Below are 22186 nucleotides of genomic sequence, written 5' to 3'. Positions count from 1 at the left end.
TGTTTTCTGTGTGTGTGTGTGTGTGTGTGTGTGTGGTTGGGGCGGGGCAGAGCATAGGCACTTTGCTGTTCTTGCTGTTCCTGAGCCAGACCTTGCAGAGGTTCCATGTTAGTAGCTCAAATGGGATGAAGGGATGTGTAGAACTGAAGGAATTCCCGGGGAGAAGACCAGGTACGAAATCCACGCTCAGGTGCCCAGTCTCTGGGTGTGGATCCTGCCCGTGTTCCCTGGGCCAGGAGGGAGAAGGGCAAAATGGTAGCAGAGAGCCTTTCTTAACACATCAGTCTCTGGCTCCACTGATGTGTTGCCTTGGGGTGGCTGCAGGAAAGAAACTGCTGAAGGAGGGGACTGAGGGGGTGGGGGCTTGTCCCTTAGCCTCTTAGGATGGATCCTAAGCCCAGAAAACTCGACCTCCCTTCTGTACTATAATATGGGGCCAGAAGATGTAAAGGCACAACTGTTTAAAAAAACTTTTAAAATTATGGTTGATTTACAATGTTCTGTCAATTTCTGCTATACAGCAAAGTGACCCAGTTATACATATGCATACACACTTTTTTCACACTATCCTCCATCATGTTCCCTCACAAGAGATTAGCTATAGTTCCCAGTGTTATACGGCAGGATCTCATTGTTTATCCACTTCAAATGCAATAGTTCACATCTACTTTTGACCCCAAACTCCCAGTCCTTCCAGTCCCCCCCCTCCCCCTTGGCAACCACAAGTCTGTTCTCCAAGTTAATGAGTTTGTTTTTTTATTTCTTTTTTTTTTCTTGGACTTTTTTTTAGGGTCACACTTGTGGCATATGGAGGTTCCCAGGCTAGGGGCTGAATTGGAGCTACAGCTGCGGGCCTATGTCACAGGCACAGCAACGCAGGATCTGAGCGGCACCTGTGACCTATACCACAGTTCACAGCAATACCAGATCCTTAACCTACTGAGCAAGGCCAGGGTTCAAACTCATATTCTCATGGATACTAGTCGGGTTCATTACCCCTGAGCCATGACGGGAACTCCCTATAGTCTGTTTCCTTTCTGTAGATAGCTTTGTTTGTAGAGGAATGATTATTTGCATATGGGTAAAAAAAGAAGGAAATAAATGCCTTTTAATGGTTATGTGAAAATTATAGTAAGAAAAAATTACAAAGAAAAAAATAAAAAGGTAAAAGTCATCTATAATTTCTCATCCTGAACACAGTACCTACTCTGGGCAGTTTATTCGTCCCTTCCCAAGTATTTATTCTGTGTCCATCATGAGTCAGGCGCAGGGCTCAGGGTTAAAGCAATGCATAACGTAATGAGTATCTGAAAGGAAAACATGCAATTTATTTTTGTTGATTATAAAGTGTAATGGTCCCAAACGTAGCTCCCACAAAACAGAGAAAGACAAATACTCTGTAATCACTCATAGGCAGAATCTAAACTATGAAACAAATGAGTATACATAACAAAACAGAAACAGACTCACAGATGTAGAGCACAAACCAGTGGGGAGAGGGAAGTGGAGAGGAGCAAGACAGGGGTATGGGATTAAGAAATACAAACTACTATGTATAAAATAAAAGAGCAACAAGGATATATCATACAACACAGGGAAATATAGCCATTATTTTATAATAACTTTAAATGGAGTATAATCTATAATACTATCAAATCATTATATTGTACACCTGAAACTAATATGCTATAAGTTATACTTCAATAAAAAACAATAAGGAGTTCCCGTCGTGGCACAGTGGTTAATGAATCCGACTAGGAACCATGAGGTTGCGGGTTAGGCCCCTGGCCTTGCTCAGTGGGTTAAGGATCTGGCATTGCCATGAGCTGTGGTGTAGGTTGCAGACTCGGCTCGGATCCCACCTTGCTGTGGTTCTGGCATAGGCCAGCGGCTACAGCTCCGATTCGACCCCTAGCCTGGGAACCTCCATATGCCGTGGGAGCAGCTCTAGAAAAGATAAATAAATAAATAAATCACAGAAAGATGTTAAGAATAATCCCTATATGTGTGTGTGTATGTGCGTCCACATGAGTGTCTGTCTCTTAACTATAGAATTATTTAACTGTGGAATTATCACAGCTTTTCTTCCCCTTTGAATTGCCTGCTTTTCTGCAAAGAATACATATTACTTTGTATATTCAATTACTAATCCTGTCATAACAAGTGACCATAAACTCTGTGGCTTACAACAACAGAAATCTATTCCTGGAAGCCAAAAGTCTGAAATCAGGTGTCAGCATTGGTGAAGGAAACTGAAGATGATCCATAGAAATGGAAAAGTATCCATGTTCTTAGACTGGAAAAAAACCATTAAAATGTCCATACTACCCAAAACAATCTACAGATTTAATGCATCCTTATCAAAATACCCATGACATTTTCCACAGAATTAGAATAAATAATCCCCAAATTTTTATGGAATTGCAAAAGACTGCAAATTGACAAAGCAATCTTGAGGAAAAAAGAACAAAGCTGGATGTATCACACTCCCTGACTTCAGACTATACTACAAAGACACAGTAATCAAAACAGCATGGTGCTGGTGCAAAAACAGACACATAGCTCAATGCAATGGAATTGAGAGCCCAGAAATAAACCCACCCATTGATGGTCAATTAATCTCTGACAAAGGAGGCAAGAATATATAATGGATAAAAGAAAATCTCTTCAATAAGTGGTACTCAGAATACTGGACAGCTAAATGCAAAAGAAAGAAATTAGAACATCATCTAACACCATATACAAAAAGAAACTCGACATGGATTAAAGACCTAAGACCTGAAACCATGAAACTCCTAGAAGAGAGCATAGGCAGAACACTCATTGACATATATTGTAGCAGTATTTATTTTAGATGTCTCCTAAGGCAAAAGAAACAAAAGAAAAATAAACAAATGGGACCTAATTAAGCTTAAAAGCTTTTGCATGTTTTTTTTTTGGTTTGTTTTAGCATTATTTTAATAGCTTCCATCCTATTCTGTCCTACCAATGTGCTATTTACCTAATATCCTCCTGTTTGGTGTTTTGGTTGTTTCCAGTTTTCCACTGTTACAAATACCATTGCCGATCTTTTTGATGGTGGCGATTGGGGCCAGGCAAGGCAGGGCACTTCTCCACCCCCAGGAGTGAGCTTCCCAAAGCCAAGCCAGGGGTTGGCTGGCAGGAGTCTCTGGGGTTGGTGTCGGGGTTGGCAGAGGCTTTTGGGGGAGGCTGGGGACAGAACAGGCCAAACTTATTAGCAAGAGGGAGCGGCTTCAAAACCCATAGCACCTTTCTTTTGAATGAATAGGATTAAGGAAAGATTTATGATCCAGCTGAAAAGAGCATCAGAGTGTTTTCAACTTTGGATTCAGAGAAAGATAGGTGACGGAGGTAAATGCAGATTTATGGCTATGCAATCATGTCAACTGGAGTAAATATTGGTTAGAGGCCACCTGCTGCTTCAGCCCTGCCCTATTGAATGGGATGCAAAGCTTAACCAGGTCATCTTCCACACAAAACACTCCCTCCTCAAAAGGGCAGTGGGTGGCCACGTGGACTTTAGAATTTGGAACCATCACCAAAAGCCCCGTAGGCAAGATTCATTTGTAATTAAGAACCCCCCCCCTTTTTTTTTTGTTTCTTTTTAAAAAGGTAGTCACTGTCTTGTGCATTATCATGTCTCCAAATTTCCATTTTGAGGGGAGGGTGACCTGAATTGAAGAAAGGAATAAGAGAGGGACTTGAACTTAAAAAGAAATGGTCTAAGGGTGAAATTCAGACCCACGTGACAACCATGAACCATGAGGATGAACCTTGAGGACATTACGTTCTGTGAAACAAGCCAATCACAAAGGGCAAATGCAGTAGGATTCCACCTTACAGGAGGTACCTAAAATGGTCAAATTCACAGGAACAGAAAGTAGAACAGCGGTTGCCAGGGGTGGTAGGGAGAGGTCGAACGAGGAACTCCTATTTAACAGGTGCAGAGTTTCAGTGTGGGAAGATGAAAACATTCTGGAGCTGGAGGGTGGTGATGGGCGCACAAGGATATGAGTAGGCTTAAGGCCACTGAGCTGCACACCTAGAAATGGTTAAAATGGGAAGCTTTATGTCATCTCTATTAAAAGGGAGCTCTTTTAAGAGTCCTAGACAAGAAGGTGGAGAAAGAACGACAGGCAAGAGGGAGACCAAGGGCCTGTAGACAGGTGTCATAGGACAGCTACTCACATTTACACGTCAGGGTCTGTGCTAAGCGCTTTATATGCCCATCTCATGAACTGTCACAATAGCTCAGGAGGTAAGTGATGCTTTTCCCTGTTTTACAGATGCAGGAACTGAGGTTTACTGAGGTCTATAGCATCCCAGGAGGCACTAGAGCAGAGCTGGGATTCAAACCCAGGTCTGGTGTGTACAGAACCCGCTTTCGTGACATCCATAGGGCCTCCGTGACTATAGGATGTGTTTGGCCTAGTTGTTTCACTGAATCCACACAACAACCCGGTCAGTTTGTTATTAACATCCCACTTTATAGACAAAGAAAATAAGGCTGAGACGTTAAGAGGTTTGCCTAGCTATGCAGAGCTCAGGGGTAGGAGAGTCTGGATTTAAACCCAGGTCTGCCTGGATCTGGAACCCAGCTGAGGTTTTCCTATGGTTTACTGGCTTAGTCCAAAGCTAGCTACTGGGCAGTTTCTAATCCACTGTCCATTCAGTCTGGCTCTCTGCTGGCGGCTGGGGGGAGATTATCTGCCAGTGTTCTCTTATATTAAAATTGAGTATTTTGGAGTTCCCGTCGTGGCGCAGTGGTTAATGAATCCAACTAGGAACCATGAGGTTGCGGGTTCCATCCCTGGCCTTGCTCAGTGGATTAAGGATCCGGCGTTGCTGTGAGCTGTGGTGTAGGTTGCAGACTCGGCTTGGATCCCGCATTGCCCCTAGCCCGGTGACCTCCGTATGCCGCAGGAAACGGCTCTCTAGAAAAGGCAAAAAGACAAATAAATAAATAAAGTTGAGTATTTTAAGAAGTGCTCTGGTTTGTAGGGGTCTCCAACTTCATAGAAGTTGTGCAAGTCCTAGCTTGCCCACCTTCATTACTTTTCTGAGAATTCCTGGCACCAAGACAATATGAACTCGGAGACATCGTGTTACAATGATTGATTGACTCATCTGTCTTGTCTGCCAGGTTCGAAGCTCTAAGAGGGTATGGACTCTGTCTGATTTACCTGTTTCCTCTGTGCTTATTAAAAGGAGGGGGCTGGGAGTTCCCGTCGTGGTGCAGTGGTTAACGAATCCGACTAGGAACCATGAGGTTGCGGGTTCGATCCCCGCCCTTGCTCAGTGGGTTAATGATCCGGTGTTGCCGTGAGCTGTGGTGTAGGTTGCAGACACGGCTCAGATCCCGCGTTGCTGTGGCTCTGGTGTAGGCTGGCAGCTACAGCTCCAATTAGACCCCTAGCCTGGGAACCTCCCATATGCCGTGGGAGCGGCCCAAGAAATAGCAAAAAAAAAAGACAAAAAATAAATAAAATAAAAGGAGGGGGCTTATTAAATTGTTGTTGAAAGAATGAGTGAATGAAGCCAGAGGGACCAAGGAAAAGGCTTTTTTAAAAAATGAACTCTTCGGAGTTCCTGGCTCAGCGGTTAACAAACCCGACTAGTATCCATGAGGACGTGGGTTTGATCCCTGGCCTTGCTGAGTGGGTTAAGGGTCCGGCGTTGCCGTGAGCTGTGGCGTAGGCCAGCAGATGGAGCTCCAATTGGACCCCTAGCCTGGGAACTTCCATATGCCGCAGCTGCCTCCCTAAAAAGACGAAAGACAAGAGACAAAAAAAATGATCTCTTCAAGACTTACCTGCTTCATAAATGAAATGATCTGGGAAGAGTGGTCAGCTTTGCCCCCGGCCTTGGTGTCCATCTCTATTCACCTGAGCAATAGTGATGATGTCCTTACTAAGTGGCTGGGAAAACAGAAACAAATGTGATAAACCCATGTTTTTAAGGAGCTTCAAGTCTAGAAGCATGGTGCAAAATGACAGACACATCCCTGGAATAGTGGTCATACGTGTTGAGAGTCTTGAAGAGGGATGATACTTCCGGAGAAGGACCAGAAGAGAGAGTGAAGTTGTTCAGATCCCAGACCTTAGCATATAGGTTGCCTACAGAGGTAACTCTGGCATATAATCCTCTGAGACTCAGTTTCCTCATGTGAAAAAAAGGGGGATATTTTATGGGTTGAATTATGTCCCCAAAGATGTTGAAGACTTAGCACCCCCTAGTACCTGGGAAGTGACCTTATTTGAAAATATAGTTTTTTTCTGATGATCAAGTTAAGATGAGGTTATTACAGGGGGTTCTAATCCAAAATAACTGGTGTCCTTATAAAAAGGAGAAATCGGGGCACAGAGGCAGACGCAGACAGGGGAGAAGACGATGGGAGGACGCAAGGAGAATGCCATCTTCAAGCTGAGGATCCCGGGGTGACCAGAAGCTGGGCTGGGGGGAGGATAAAGAAGAGTCTCCTTCTTGGTCCTTGGAAGAAACCAATCTGACATTTTGCTTTCAGGCTTGTAGCTCCCCAAACTGAAGACCATAAATTTGTTTAAGCCATCCAGTTTGAGGTACTTTGCTAAGGAAATTCTAGCAAACTAATATGGGGGCAATAATAGTGTTTATTGCATGGAGATGTGACGATTAGGTGAGATAAAATAACAGTATTTAGCACATAGTAATGCCGGATTATTGTGGGTCAGGTAACCAGTCTTGACCTGGGGGAATGAGGTGAGGCCTCTCAGAGGTGGTGGCATTTGGATTAAGGCAGGCAAGCTGGGTAGGACGTAGGCATTGGGAAGAGGTACAGGAGGAGGGGGTCAAGGACCTGACATTTGCAATGAAAGCTTGGTCCCAGGAGGACGTACACTTAGCCTGTAGGGTCTGGCTTCTGGCCCAAGTGCAGGTAGCCATTTGGTAATGTGAGGGATTTAGTTATTTTTGTTGACCAATGTTCCTTTCGTCTTCTTTTGATAACATTCACTCCATTTTCCTATGGTCAAGTCATCTCTCCCCTGCTCTAATCATGGCTGTGCTCTTCCCCAGGCTGACCTGTTGGAGGTTTCCAGTCTCCTGGGTCTCAGGACGGGTCCAGGAGGGGCATATGCCTTGAACACGGCCAATCAGAGTTCTCACTAGGCACAGGTAGGGACATATTCAGGATTGGGAAGAAGGCTAATGTGCAAACAGGAGTAAATCTGAGAGTTGGAAAGTGATGGAGCTGGATGGATGGGGAGAGGAAGAGAGAGAGAAAGAGTGGTGAAGGTAGTGAGACCGACTGTGTTTGAGCCCCAGGATCCAGCATTCCTGAACCTAGGTGCTCTTGGACATTTAAGTTATGGAAACCAATACATTTTCTTCCTTATACTTTTTGCTCTTGGGTGGATCGTATGCATCTGGATGAGTCCTGACCTAGTTGTTGTCTGCAGGTGCCTGCCTTTCCCCAAGGGCGATGGCTCCTGGGTAAGAACATTTAAGAGGGTGGTGATGACAGTGGCAGTAGGGATGTGGTATCTGTCATAGTCCCTGTCCTCTCAGAGGACTGGAAAGAATCCACTGAAACTTCACCTCAAGATTGGCTTCTGCCTGTGACTTTTCCTCGGATGTCTTCATCATGTGATGACAGATGGGTCTTTTTTTTTTTTTTTTTTTTTTGGGGTCTTTTTGCCTTTTCTATGGCCACTCCTGCGGCACATGGAGATTCCTAGGCGAGGGGTTCAGTGGGAGCTGTAGCCACCGGCCTACGCCAGAGCCACAGCAACTCGGGATCCGAGCCACGTCTGCAACCCACACCACAGCTCATGGCAATGCCAGATCCTCAACCCACTGAGCAAGGCCAGGGACCGAACCTGCAACCTCATGGTTCCTAGTTGGATTCATTAACCACTGCGCCACGACGGGAACTCCAGATGGGTCATTTTTTGATCAAAATTTTCCGTGGGGATTAAGGCCAGTTCTGCAAAGAATTTCAGAGGTTTCAGAAAGGCAGAGCTCATCTCAAATTCACGGGCGAATGCTAAGGGTGAGTTGGGAGACCTCCAAGACCCTTGAGAACGACTGTGAAGAGGCTCTAAGTCTTTGACATCTTAAGAAAAACGGGATGCCTCACAGAGCTGGGGCCATGTTATTTACCACTCTATTCCCAGCACCTGCAACCATGCCTTGGCCATAGTAGAGACTCTGTGACTATTGGTTGACCAGATGAGTGAAAATAGGACATTACTTAGAAAATATTCTATGTTTTCTTACTTATCCTATGTATAAGATAAATGTGTTGATTCTTTGATTGACATATACACTTGGAACTTTGGAAAACAAAGTATCAAATAAGTAGTGAGCCTAAAATGGGTGGTATACTAGGCTTCTTAAACTTCAACTTGAATACCAGTCACTTGCAGACCGTGTTTTCCAGAGATGGCTTAACACGATATCCCAGCCCACGTGTTCTTTTTATAATGTAGCTTTGACATTTCTCTCTTGGAGACTTGGGGTCTATTTTCCTCCCCTTGAATCTAGGTGGGGCCATGAATATTGTGGAAATGACACTATGTGACTTTTTGAAATATTTGCTTTTGGAAATCAGCCACTGGGCTGAATGAGAAGAGACAATCTCAGGGTCTTTTGGAGTTACTGAAATGAACTTCTTTCTCCTGGACTTGAAGCTGGGAAGGTATAGAGGGGTCATCATATAGTAGGAGACTGCTTAAGAGTGAGACTCTCACATAGGATAGCAGAGCTGACAAAGAGAGAAACCAAATCCTTGTTTGAGCCCCTTGATCCAGCCATACCTGAATTCTCATTAGAGTTTTAAGTTTGATGAACCAATAATTCATTTTGTTTAAAAACTAGTTTATGTTGGGTTTCTGTATCAGAAAAATCATGACTGGTATAATGGATAATATCCTTGGCAGCACAGAGCCTACAAACCTAGTCTTTGAAAATTCTTCATTGTTATTTAAAAAAAAAAACCCAAGGATATCACTAATCCTAATTTCCTAAGAATACCCTTGAGGAGTCTTATTTATCAACTGCTATTAACAAACACATTCAAAATGCCTTTGAAGATCTAGGCACCCTCATCAGGTATTTCTGCCCTCTTCCCTCTATGGCCCCTGAAGTTTCCCAGGCTATCCTGGCCCAAGATAAATACCTCATACCTATTCTCAGCATCCCTGGCTGAGGGTAGGACTGGCTCAACTCAGGGAAACCCCTTGGAGCTTCTGAATGACTCATCTTGAACAGAGCCTCAGGTTTGCCTGTGGGGACTTCAGGGGAGTTGTTGTGTGAGAAACTCTAGAATGCCCATGAATAAATAAGATGGGACTTAATGCCAATTTGGAGCGATTAAAGGATCCCGTGAAAGCTGAACCTCTGGAGAGATGTATAAGCTTCTATTGTATAATCCTCTAAATTCAAAGGGGCAGAGTAGCCTCCTTTGATCCAAGCACCTGTGCACACCCACTCTTGCCCCTCGGGTTCTTGGCACGAGCAGAATCCCTCTCATCATGGAGGCCAGCCCCCAGGCTTTTCCCTATCACCCTGGGAATGCCTTCTTAAGAAGTGCTCCTGAGATCTGGTTCTGGGCTGTGCTAATTACCCTTAGTATGTTTAGCCCTGGCCCCTGGGTCCGAACAACAGGTATGAGTTGCCAGAAGGATCAAATTCTTCCTTCAAGGCAAATCACTCTTCTTTTTTTTTTTATTATTCAATGAATTTATTATATTTATAGTTGTACAATGATCATCACAATCCAATTTTATAGGATTTTCATCCCACAACACCAGTGCATCCCCCATCCCCCGAACTGTCTCCTTTGGAGACCATAAGTTTTTCAGTAGGAAGCATGTGTTCTTCCCTACAGGCTTCTCCTCTCTCTCCAAGTCCCGATCTCCTTCCAAGGCTGTCACATGCCACCTTGTCCTGAATCTGTCTCTGACTCTCCTGCCTCACTCAGTCCTGTCTAGTGTCTACAGCCTTAGAGCTTCCAGAACTTTTTTCTTTTTTTCTTACATGGATACACCTGTGGCATATGGAAGTTCCCAGGCTAAGGGCTGAATCAGAGCTGCAGCTGCTGGCCTAAGCCTCAGCCACAGCAACACAGGATCTGAGCCACATCTGCGACTTGTGCTGCAGCTTGTGGCAACACCAGATCCTTAACCCACTGGGTGAGGCCAGGGAACTGAAACTGACAGCACTAATGGCCTGAACCTAGCCAGTACCCAGACTAGGACTTGAACCCATGTGCCGGGACTTGAACCCAACCTAAAGCCAGATTGGGACTTAACGCCACAGTTTTATTTATTTATTTATTTATTTATTTATTTATTTATTTACTCGTCTTTTGCTTTTTTAGGGCTGCACCCACGGCATATGGAAGTTCCCTGGCTAGGGGTCAAATAGGAGCTGTTGCTGCCGGCCTATGCCAGAGCCACAGCAACGCCAGATCCAAGCCACGTCTGCAACCTACACCACAGCTCACGGCAACGCCGGATCCTTAACCCACTGAACAAGGCCAGGGATTGAACCCTCAACCTCATGGTTCCTAGTCGGATTCGTTTCCACTGCGCCAAGACCGGAACTCCAAACCCATGGTTTTAAATTCAAATTACTCACCCTGTGTTTGGACTCACTAAGGTTCAGGTTCTTTATGCCTCCACGCAGAAGGAATTCAGCGAGAGACAAAGTGATAGGCAAGAAACAGATTTATTAGGATAGGAGGATTGTGAGAGATGCCAGCGGGCAGGCAAGGGAGCTCTCTGCCTGGAGAATCCGGTGGGCTACAGTTTTATCAACCAAGGGGAGTGGGGATTGCAAAGCCCCGCCTCTTCCTTTCTGGGAGTAGTAGCTCCTACTTAGTATCCAGTAAAGTGTATATTTAAAGCAGCTGAAGGGCGGTCCTCAAACTCTTATCCCTGGTCTGAATCTGAATGCAGGCCTCATCCCATCCCCCACCCAGTGACCTGAAGCAATTCTTACACCTCCACTTGTCAAGCAAGCCTGCCTCGTTCTGATGGGTTTTTTGAACTTCCAGTGGTCTCCAGACATCCCCTAGGTTTTCCTCTTTATCTATGATCCCCTATTGGGACTTCTGCATCCACCTGTGCCTACTCTATCCTATCAGAACCTGCATCCTCAGGAACATTATGTTGGGTTCTTAACCCACTGTGCCACAGTGGGAACTCCCAGAGCTCTTTATACCCACCTTGGTTCACGAATTTTTGGTGCAGTGCCTGTCACAGTGCTCCTTAAGTATTTGCTGGTGATGCTCTGGATTTTGGAAGCAGCTTCTTCAATGCCTATTTCTCTGAGATAGCCTCTAAAAAGTGCCCACGGCAACATGTTGGCATCCTATGGGCTCCAGCAAATGGGAAGTCAATAAGTCACCTTCTCCTCTGGAGAGCAGGGCAGCTAAACTTTTGAGACAAGAGAACAGATTGGCAACGTGCTCCATCCCTTTCTAGCTGTGTGACCTTGGGCAGGTGGCTTCTGTTCTCATTCCCTCACTCTCTGTATCTGAACAGTGGGGATAATGATGAGTCCCATTATTCAGCATTGCTGTGAAGATGAAAGAAAATGATCTGGGTACAGCGTTTAGTCATATGTTTGGCACATAAGTTAGCTGTTATTACTATTATTAATTAATAAAAATGTATTGAATTTCTAATAGGAGACAGGCCAGAGCTTTAGATTCCAGCCTCTGAACCTCACGTGCAGTTAACTTTTTTTGTGACTTGAAAATGTGTTTCGGGATTTCCCATCGTGGAGCAGCAGAAATGAATCTGACTAGGAACCATGAGGTTGCGGGTTCGATCCCTGGCCTTGCTCAGTGGGTTAAGGATCCGTCATTGCCATGAGCTGTGGTGTAGTTTGCAGATGCAGCTCAGATCTGACGTGGCTGTGGCTCTGGCATAGGCCAGCAGCAACAGCTCCAATTCGACCCCTAGCCTGGGAACTTCCATATGCCGTGGGTGCAGCCCTAGAAAGACAAAAGACAAAAAAAAAAAAAAAAAAAAGAAAGAAAATGTGTTCGGGTCCTGCTTGTGACCCATTGTATGTTTTTTTTCCTGTGATTTTATTCATTCGTTCAGTGGAGATTCACCGTTCATCTATTAAGCATCTGCTGTCTATAAGCTCTAGCTCCCACAGTCATGCTATGGGAATGCGGAGTAAGGCCGGGAAAATATTTTGCAGTTTTGGCTGAACGATGGATTAGCCCTCTAGACTATTGATTTCTTCCCTAGAATTTATTTGCCCGCTCCCAGCCCTGCGGTCAGGGACAGGAGATCTTTGCTTTGCTGTAGGAGAATGCCGAGGGTGAAAATAATACTCCTGTTTCTGCAACAGAGGGCCTGTAAAGAGAGCTTTAGAGAGGAGTGTGTGGGTTCAGACAATGCTTTCTGGCTGGTAAGGAATGAAACCACAAGGATTAGGAGGTACACTGCCTCCTCCCGCTCCTTATTTTAAAAAAAGGAAGAAGCAAGGGACTTAACTCTTCAGGAACTGGGCTGAAGTTCCATATTTAAAACACAGTCTTTACTGTATAGTTTTCAGTAAACACATTCTTCTTCTTTCTCCTTCTCCTCTTCCTCCTCTTTTAATTCCTAGAGGTTCAGAATGTAGGAACCACTGGGTGGCTGATCTGGGTGGAGGAGCACTGGGTATATGAAACACTTTGTCTCACTATAGAGTAGGATTCTGTGACTTAAACTCTCCTCCCTAAATTTTTTTGCCACGGTGTTATGCCCAATTATTCACTGATAAGCATCATATAAAACCCTGTGGCCGTGGTTCAACATGCAGACCATTTTGTCTGACAGAGGTTCAATGTCGATGACTTATCATTCTTTCTCTATCAAATCTTGGTGCTTTGGGGATTGAACAATCATCCTTTGGGCAGGATTGTTGATGGCATTCCCACTAAAAGCCAGTCATGGAGTTCCCATCATGGCTCATTGGTTAGCGAATCTGACTAGGAACCATGAGGTTGCGGGTTTGGTCCCTGCCCTTGCTCAGTAGGTTACGGATCCGGCGTTGCCATGAGCTGTGGTGTAGGTTGCAGACGCGGCTCAGATTGCGCATTGCTGTGGCTCTGGCGTAGGCCGGCGGCTGCAACTCCAATTGGACCCCTAGCCTGGGAACCCCCACATGGCATGGGAGCAGCCCTAGAAAAGGCAAAAAAGACAAAAAAAAAAAAAAAGCCAATCACGCCTTCCACTTATTACAACAACAGAAAATACTGCCCCCCATTTCCAGAAGCCCCACAGGGGGACTGCACCGAGTCCTATTGAGAACCACTAGATAATGGAGCTTACAGGCTGTCTTTGATGATGTAGAGCAGAGCAGGTGAATGTAGAGCTCTCCCACTAGACTGAAAAATGCCACAAAACCTGTGCAGACCCATGTCAGGTTTTAGTCTCCGTTGTTTTTTGGTGCTAAGGACAGGGTTTGACCCTTAAGCGGACTGTCAGGATATATCTGCAGCAGGTTGGTGGAAAGACTACCTACTACAGCACTAATTTCTCATAACTTAGTCAAACTCAACTGCAGAGGTTTTGGTAAGGAAGGGTGATACTGAGATGTTTAGCAAAAGTACTTGCACACGTGCTGGCCGGAGTCTGGTGGCCCTCTTGCTGAAAGAGCCACCTTTAGTTGCTGGCTTCTGGGGCAGTCTAGGGGCTCCTGGGAATGTGAGTCAGGGAGGCAGGGGACAGTAGGGGACAGTGTCTCTTTGTCAAATAAATGTTAACAGCTAGCAAGGCAATATTAGAATACACTTTTGAATAGCATCAGGGTTGCTATTGTGTAGAATGCAGTACAAAGAACGTTTTTCAGGACACCCTGGTAGCTATTCATTCATTGACCAAATATTGTGAAATTTCTTTACAAAAGGTTCTTCTCTGGCTTCCAGCCTTTCACCACTTTTTTTTTTTTTTTTTTTTTTTTTTTTTCCAGAAACCTTCTTCCCTTTGCTCAGGGAAGCCCATACTATTCAAGAAAAGAATGAGAAAGTGCACTGGGGTTCATCTTGCATTTCATGGATGGAGCTCATAGACAGATGCCTGGTTCTCCAGAAGTTGGCCAAGGTTTGTTACACTAACAATGCCTTCTAACTCCCTTTGCTCCTGCCCTCAAAGCCCTCGTCTTTCTCCAGATGAGCCTCCTAGACTTCTAGTCTCCAGACCTTGGCCGAGCCATTACCTTGTAGGAAGGAAGGGATAGTGATGGGCCCTTGGATTCTAGGAGATCGGGAGAGCTGATTTTAGTCCCACCTCCTTCCTTACCAGATGGGTAATTGCAGGCAGAGAGACAAAGGCTTACACTGGCTCTGTCACTTAGCCTCCCTCAGTCTCATCAGGTATAACATAAGGGGTCTGCACTGGCTGCTCACCAGGGCTCTCCCTGCCCAGAGTCCTTGGATCCCATCTCCTCTGACCAGCTCCGGGTGTGCAGGTGGAAGGCTTGTCCCATGCTCACTGCTGTGGCAGCTGGTCACCTCTGCCCTCACCTGTGTGGCAGTGCCCTTGGGCCCTACCCCCAGGAGTCCTGGGCTTCATCCACTCTCCCTTGGCTTGGGCCACAGGGTCTTCTGAGTGATGGGGCCGCCAGCCCTAGACCTAAGCTCACAGAGTCTCCCACAGGGAACAACAGCCATGAGTCCTTCCTTCCTCCCCCATGTCCACCCCTGCACTCCTCTCCCTCCCTCACGCTATAGCTCTTTCTCCTTCTCCCATCTCCTTCCTTTCTTCAGACTCTCAGTCCTGCACCTCATCAGCTCATCCTCTAACTCCAAGGAAACCAAAATGCTAAGTCTTCCATCACTGTCAGACTACTGCTTTCTTACTCTGGGTCCTACTTAACCTCTCCTTGCCTTGTTTCCTCATTGGTAAATGTGATGTTCATTCCCACCTCATAGGGTGGTTGGGACAATTCAAAGAGATTACATATGTGAAATACGACAGCAGTGTCTGGCAAATGAGAGTTGCTCAATATTAGGATTTTTTTTTTTCCCCTGCAGCAAATTGACTTGGCTCATTGAATACATATGGGTGTGATAAAGTCAATTATTAATCTGCCTTGAAAAGTTTGCATTATCTTTCCTTCGAGCACTTAAAATATATGAGCAACTTACTCTCGAAGCTTTCTTTTTCTGTTCAGCTGCCATGCTTATTCCTTCCTACAAACACACATGTGCTTCAGCCTGACTGAGCTCTTGGGAGCATCAAGAATCACTGGGTTTTCTCCTCCTTCCTTGTCTTTGCACTGGGCTGGCCTGTCCTCTCCCCAGTCTATTTTCTTTGTTTTTGGTGTTGGTGAGACAATTTGACCTCTTAATGGTAGGTGCTTCAGGAATTGACTCACATGCCACCTCCTCCAAGAAGACTTCCCTGACTGCTGCCACACCCCAGACAGAGTAAAGTGGGGTTTTTTTTTTTGAGCTTTGTAGATATCATCATCTTATACCATGGTGATATCATTATTCCTGTTTACTTGTCTCTCTTTCTAAACTGGAGAATCCTTGCTATCAGGGACTATGCTTCATCCGTCCTTTTGTCCTCAGCATCCAGACCAGTTTTGGGGTACATAAAATATGCTTAGTAAATGAATGAAGAAGATGGAAAAATTATCTTATAAGAACTCACTAGAAAAGTAGCAAAGTCATTGTACTAAAAATCATTCATTTTACCAAGAGGAAAGTGTCTCTGTTCCTATTTCTTTGCATATATATATTCCTACCTGGGCATGATTTTAACAAGTTTGATTTTTAGGAAGTCTATAGCTGTTAGGAAGAACAGGTTGGAAGGGGTGGGGAGGAAGCTGTTAGAGATAAGAATGTGAGAGCAGAAATTACACCTGACGCTCTGATGGTGATGGAAACAGAAACAGCAGAAAACGCACAACTGGGTGTTCTTCGATGCTCTTGTTTGGGGTGTGGGGAAACAGCTTTAAGTCACATGCGATGTTTACACAATTGAACAACTGGCATTCTAAAGGGATGCCCTGAGTTACCAAAAGGTTAAATGATGCTTTGCGTACTCTGCTTGAGGAAACAAAACATTGAAACCTATTAGTTGGGTTTTTAATGGAATAAACAGCCTGGGACTCTTCAGTAAGATATACTAGGACATTTTAATATAGAAGCTGCATTGCTGGTCTGGAGGTAGTCCTGCAATCTCATAGCCACTTTTGGACATGGAGAGTGTCTTGCCAATAAATATAAAATGTCTTAGGGAATTCCCATCGCAGTGCAGCAGAAATGAATCTGACTAGTATCCATGAGGATCTGGGTTTGATTCCTGGTCCCCACTCAGCAGGTTAAGGATCAGCATTGCCGTGAGCAGTGAGGTAGGTCACAGACATGGCTTGGACCCCCAGTTGCTATAGCAGTGGCATAGACCGCCCCTGCAGCTCCGATTCGACCCCTAGCCTGGGAACTTCCATGTGCCGCAGAAAGCAGCCCTAAAAAATACTAATAATACTAATAAAAAAGATGTCCTAGGACATTGCTTTCAAATTCTTTGGAGCTCTGGGGCTTCCTTGGGATTCTCTCAAATGTTGATGCTGGGGTGGGGAAGGGTGAGAGCATCATTTCCTCCACTGACTGCCCTCAACCCCCTGTTTTCTGTGGCACAGGCTGGGTGTCAGTGTAGGATTCTGTTAGAAGAGTCCTCAACTAAGAAATGTGGTAAGGGTTTTTGTTTTTGTTTTTGTTTGTTTGTTTGTTTGTTTTTCTTTTAGGCCCTCACCCACAGCATATGGAGGGTCCCAGGCTAGGGGTCAAATCAGAGCTGTAGCTGACGGCTACACCACAGCCTCAGCAACACCAGATCTGAGCCATATCTGCCACCTACACTATAGCTCATGGCAACGCTGGATCCTTGACCCACTGAACGAGGCCGGGGATTGAACCTGCATCCTCATGGATGCTAGTCAGATTTGTTCCACTGAGCCACAATGGTAGCTCTTATAAGGACAATGGGTGTTGAGATATACCTTCTCCGTAGACAGTGATTAAGAGCATGGTCTGAGAGAGTTCAAGTCCCAGCTCCCGGGCTTAACCTCTCTCTTCCTCAGTTTACTCACTTGCCAAAGGGGGATAATTACATCCCTGTCTCATTGGGATGTTGTGAGAATTAAGTTAGTTTAACATGTGGCAGGTGCTTAGAAAACTGCTTAGCCTGTAAGAAATCTATCCCAGTGTTTTCCATCCTCTACTTAAACAGCCCCTTGATCAAGCATACCCTGCAAGGGAAGAAGCAAAGCGTTGAAAGCCAGTTCTATGTGAGTCTTGAAGAGTAAGTAGGTGTTTGCCAGGTAGTGAGGGGCAGGGCATTTCTGCCAGGAGAGCAAGGCAAAGAGAGTGAAAGATGGTTTTTCAGGCCCCTGTTCCGGACCTGACACGCAGGAGAGCCACTGGAAGTGGCAAATGTGTTCTCATTCAGTAGTGTCTCGGGGCAGTTGGCGTCAGGACGCAAGGGTGGGAGGAAGGTGACAGGGACCTGGAGGTGGGGGTGGGACGTGGCCAGCACCGTGGCATGAACCCCCTCCCGCTCCACCTCGTCCGCCTTGATAAGGAACCAGACCCTTATTCCTAGTGACATCATTGGATCTGGGCTTTAGAAAGATAGTCTGGAAGTCCTGCGGAGCATACAGCAATTACCAGGAGAAGAGAAGGGGGAAGGCGATGGCTGTTTGAGAGAGAAACCTCATGGGGTGGGGTGTGATCACGGCGAGGCAGAGGGAGAGGTCGAAGATGATTCCAGCTTCCTGGTTTGGGCAACTGGGTGGATGTGATGCTGTTCATCAAGATAGGGAAGGCAGGAGGAGGAGCAGGTTTGGGTGGGGAAGGTGATGAGTTCATTTCTGGGACAGGTTGAAGTTGAACTGCCTAAGGGAAATGGAGGCAGAGAACCTCAGGAGCCAGTGGGATGGCCGAGTCTGGAGCGTGGAATGTGAGCGCTGGGCGAGCGATGCTCATTGGAAGTCACCCAACTTATAAAGGAGAGTTAAAACTTTGGGAGTGGCTGGATTCCCTCAGAGAAGGAGTGGAAAGTGATGAAAATGGAATGTCGGGGAACACAGAGCCCGAGGTGGAGGGCGGGCTGAGGAAGCAAGAGAGACCAGAAGGGCTGCCAATGCACAAAGTCCTTGCTTTGGCAGATGGGATGCAGAGCGGCCTTCAGAGAGACCCTTCCCAGGACTTGCCCGCCCTGGTAATTTATCTGAAAAACATGACTGCTCTCAAAGGGCAAGAAGGGATTTACGGTCTTGGAATCGGTGTGCTTTGGAGTTGGAAAGAATCTTAGAGATTTTATGGTCCAGTGGGTTTGTTTTTTTTTTTTTTTTTTGTCTTTAAAGCAGACAAGCTTTTTTTTTTTTTTTTTTTTTCTTAAAAAAAAAGAGAGGAACCTGTGCCAGCTCCCAATAGATGATAGGGTGATAAACACAGAGCTGCCGTCATTGAAGCTGGGGCTGGATAGCTTCTCTCAAATGTCTTGGAGCAGCCACGCACCCATTCATGCCACAAATATTTATTGGGCACCAAGTGTATGACAGACCCTGTGCTCAGCTCCAGATACACCTGTGGACAAGACAGTTTCTGCCCCTGGGGCCCACTGGTTCTCAATCTTGGCTGTACCTTAAAATCACCCTTGGGGAGCTTTGAAAAATTCCCAGTGCCCGGGCCATGCCCTGTACCCATGAAATCAGAATCCCTGGCAGTGGGACCAAGTATCAGTAGTTTTAAAAACTCTCCAGGACATTTCCATGCGCAGCCACATTTGGGAACCAGCTGAGTTCAGACAATCCAGGGCACTCACATTGTAGCACTGAACCAATATGGCAGAACTTTGGGCCAGTACCCCCTGCCCCCAATTCATCTAGGTGGGGCTGGGAGTTACATTGGTTAGGGTGGACATGGAAGGAGCTTCTGTGTCCCGACTCTTCAGCCTCTGCTCTGCCTCTCAGGGTGGCCTGAGTCTGCTCCGTGCTGTGTGGCCCTTCACCTGTTTGGTCACCTGGCTTTGATGTTCAGAAAAATCTGGTGAATGATCAGCATTGTTCTCTCCGTTCACCAGGCTGTCTTCTTTCTCTGTGAAAAACCAGTTGAATTCTTTCTTTAAATGGGGTATTCTTCTTTCAGAGGACACACAATGGGCTTCTTTCACCAGCAGTTCAGTCTCTAGTAACAGAGACAGCGGGGCCTGCCAGCAATCTCTTTGGGAAGCTGGCATGCACCCGGCTTCTGAACAGGAACCCTGCTCACCGACGCCTGGAGATGGGGGCCCCCGCATTGTGCGTGGGGGCTCCCTTCTGAGCCAGGAGCAGGTCTACCCCTGGTGGGGAAAGTGCCGTAGCCAGGATCCAAGGCTGACCTGGGGTCTCCTGGAGTTTCTCTCCATGGAGCAGCCAAGCCCTTTTCTCTGTGTCGCTGACCAAAAGCCTGAGGCTGGAGACACCACCATTTACACAGGGAAAGGTAGCTGTGTGACTTTGGGTTAGTGGTATAACCTCTCTGAGCCTTAGTTTCAGGCTGAAACACTGGGGATAGAGGATTATTGTGAAGATGAAATGACGTAATGGATGGAAAACGTAGGGCATGCTCACAGATGTGCCGAGTGCTAAGTTAAGGCGCTTTTGTGTATAACGTGATAGAACCCAGAGAACTAAACCAGCAAACAAGCTGTTGTAAATTGTTATCTTTCGTTTGTAAACGAGGATACAGAGGCCCACAGAAGTGAAGAAATGTGTCCCATGTCACACAGCCATTGAAGGAGCTGGACTTTGAACTTGGGTCTCGCACAGTGAGAGGTCAGTAGTGGGTTAGCCATTACTACGTTACCAGATGTTGCTTAGACCTCAGATGGGAGGAGAGAAAGATTGCATGGGGAGTAGGGAAGACTTTTTTTCTTTCTTTCTTTTTTTCTTTTCTTTTTTTTTTTTTTCTTTTTTGCCTTTTAGAGTCACACTCGCAGCATATGGAAGTTCCCAGGCTAGAAGTTGAATCAGAACTATAGCTGTTGGCCTACACCACAGCCACAGCAACTCGGGGTCCGAGCCACGTCTTCGACCCACACCACAGCTCAGGGCAACGCCAAATCCTTAACCCACTGAGCGAGGCCAGGGATGGGACCCACATTCTTATGGATACTAGTTGGGTTCATAACCCACTGAGCCACAACGGAAACTCCCAAGATTTTTCTTATTCTCTGGAGATTGTATTCAGAGGTATGATATTTCAGCTAGAAGCTTCAGAGTTTCATACCCGGAGCAGGGGAAAAGGAACCAATTTTTGCTGAGATCAACTATGGGCTAGGCACTGTGCGAAACCTCTTTGGACACATCTGTGCATTATTTATTCCCCAGGAATAAGTCTGCAAGGATGGTGTGACAGATTTTTAATCCCTATTTTGGGGCCGAGGATTCGGAAGCCCAGAGAAGTTAAGCAGCATGCCCAGTGTCACAAATAAGTGTTGAAACTGAACTTTGAACCAAGGTCTGTCCTGCCTGAGAGGCATCTGCCCATTTGCTTTTGCTCGAGCCTTCCTGAATGTGGCCTGTGGACCCCAAGAAATGAAGTCTTGTGCAAGTTTTTAGCTTATCCTTTCACTTCCTTATGGATTTTGTCGCTATTTCCTAGGTCCTGCAACAATCAGAAAGGGCGGTTTCCTAGGCTGTTTCCTTAGCAGCCACATTGGGAGGAGAGTTGCACTGACACTGATATTAATAATAATAACACAATTAAGACTAACATTGTGTTCCAAGGGCTGCATATGTTCCGGACATTCTTACAAGAGCTCAGACCTTATCTCACTTATTCCTCATTTAACACCCCTACGTGGTTGACTTATTCCTCTCTGTGTTTTTGCACATGGGACACTGGCACAGATCAGTTCAGCAACTTACCTATGGTCACACAGCTAGTCACTGTGGAGCCGGGATTTGAACTGTGCAGTCAGACCCAGATACCACTTGGCTGAACTTGCTGGAAGCCCGTGTTGCTGTCTTTGTGCCTCGTGACCTGGCTTCTGATTGGCAGCTGTCACGAAAGTGTTTCATGGGGGGACAACCACTGGGGAATGATTCTCTTTTCACTTCATTTTGAGGAAACAGTTGATCCTGGAGTGTGGCGTTTCAGAGTGAATTTGAAAGGGCTCTCACTCTTTTCTGCATGTAGATTTCCATGGACTTGATCTTTGTTGAACTCGGCCCTGACCTGCTTACTCAGCTGGGCTCTTGTTCCTACCAAGCCCTTCCCTGCCCTCCTTTAATAAGGGGGGGGAGCTCCCTTTGCAGGAGGTGGGTCTCCTGTCCTTTCTTGCCTTGTTTCAGGCCACACCCTGCTCTGGAGGCTGCCTCTGTATCCTCAGACCGTAGATCCAAGAGGTAGACCCAAATCCTGTCTTGGGTGGCTTATGAACCCTGTGTGTCTCTGGCCCACCAAGGCTACCACCCCAGCTCTGGCCCTGGGGAAACTTGGCTGCTGAGGGTCAGAGTTCCAGCAAGGGGCTCGGGGCTGTGTCATACCTACAACTACATGTGTGGGGCTTATGTTTCAAGGAAGGGAGACTCTGGGTTTTTCTCTCATTCATATCCCGTCACTTTTAAGGAGGTCCAAATACAGTAGCATTCTTTCTGCCTTCAGTATTCTCTGCTTAAACAATGACAACAACAAAACTCTACCTTAATAATAGTATGAGCAGCTGTGATTTATTGAGCACATACTATATGCCAAATACTTTACAAAAAGGATCTCATTTTAATCCTCTCAACAGTTTTGAGGGGAAGGCCTTATTATCCTGAGTTTGTTTGTTTGTTTGTTTGTTTGTTTTTTAATGGTTGAACAGTTGAATGTGTAGAGATTGCTTTGCTCAAAGCACACAGTCAGAAGTGGCCAACCTAGGATCTGGGCCCAGGTCACCTTGACACTGAAGCTCCTAACCACTGTCCATGCAACCTCCCACTTCTCTCCTTAGTCATCTTTCCCTTTGTCCCGAAGCCCAAAGTCTTCACCATGGGTGAAACCTTGGACAACTCGAGGGATCAGGGAACAATTCTAATGGCTATTTCCACCCTTTCCATGCTGTGCGCCTGTGCCTTCTTAAATCTGGGGCTGGGGGGAGGTCTTGTGCAGTTTGTCTGGGGGCAGAGTGTCCGCAGA

The 22186-nt window shown here is 46.0% G+C and overlaps 1 protein-coding gene across 2 annotated transcripts in view; it reads left to right on the top strand.

Annotated features, from left to right (window-relative positions):
• EHF (ETS homologous factor) overlaps window positions 1-22186 on the top strand; it is a 193297-nt gene that overhangs the window by 40352 nt on the left and 130759 nt on the right. For both annotated transcript variants that reach the window (XM_021083196.2, XM_085011517.1), the window contains exon 3: window positions 13981-14111. The gene's annotated coding sequence lies outside the window, so the exon portion shown is untranslated. The remainder of the gene's footprint in view (window positions 1-13980; window positions 14112-22186) is intronic.

Source organism: Sus scrofa, chromosome 2 (genome assembly GCF_054392235.1).
Source record: "Sus scrofa isolate SSC_HxYL_T2T_F1_AM1 chromosome 2, Sscrofa_HxYL_maternal_Yorkshire_Landrace_v2.0, whole genome shotgun sequence".
In the NCBI taxonomy this organism is placed as follows: Eukaryota; Metazoa; Chordata; class Mammalia; order Artiodactyla; family Suidae; genus Sus; species Sus scrofa.
Note: the sequence above shows the minus strand (reverse complement) of the source record. Positions and strands in the feature narration are given on the sequence as shown.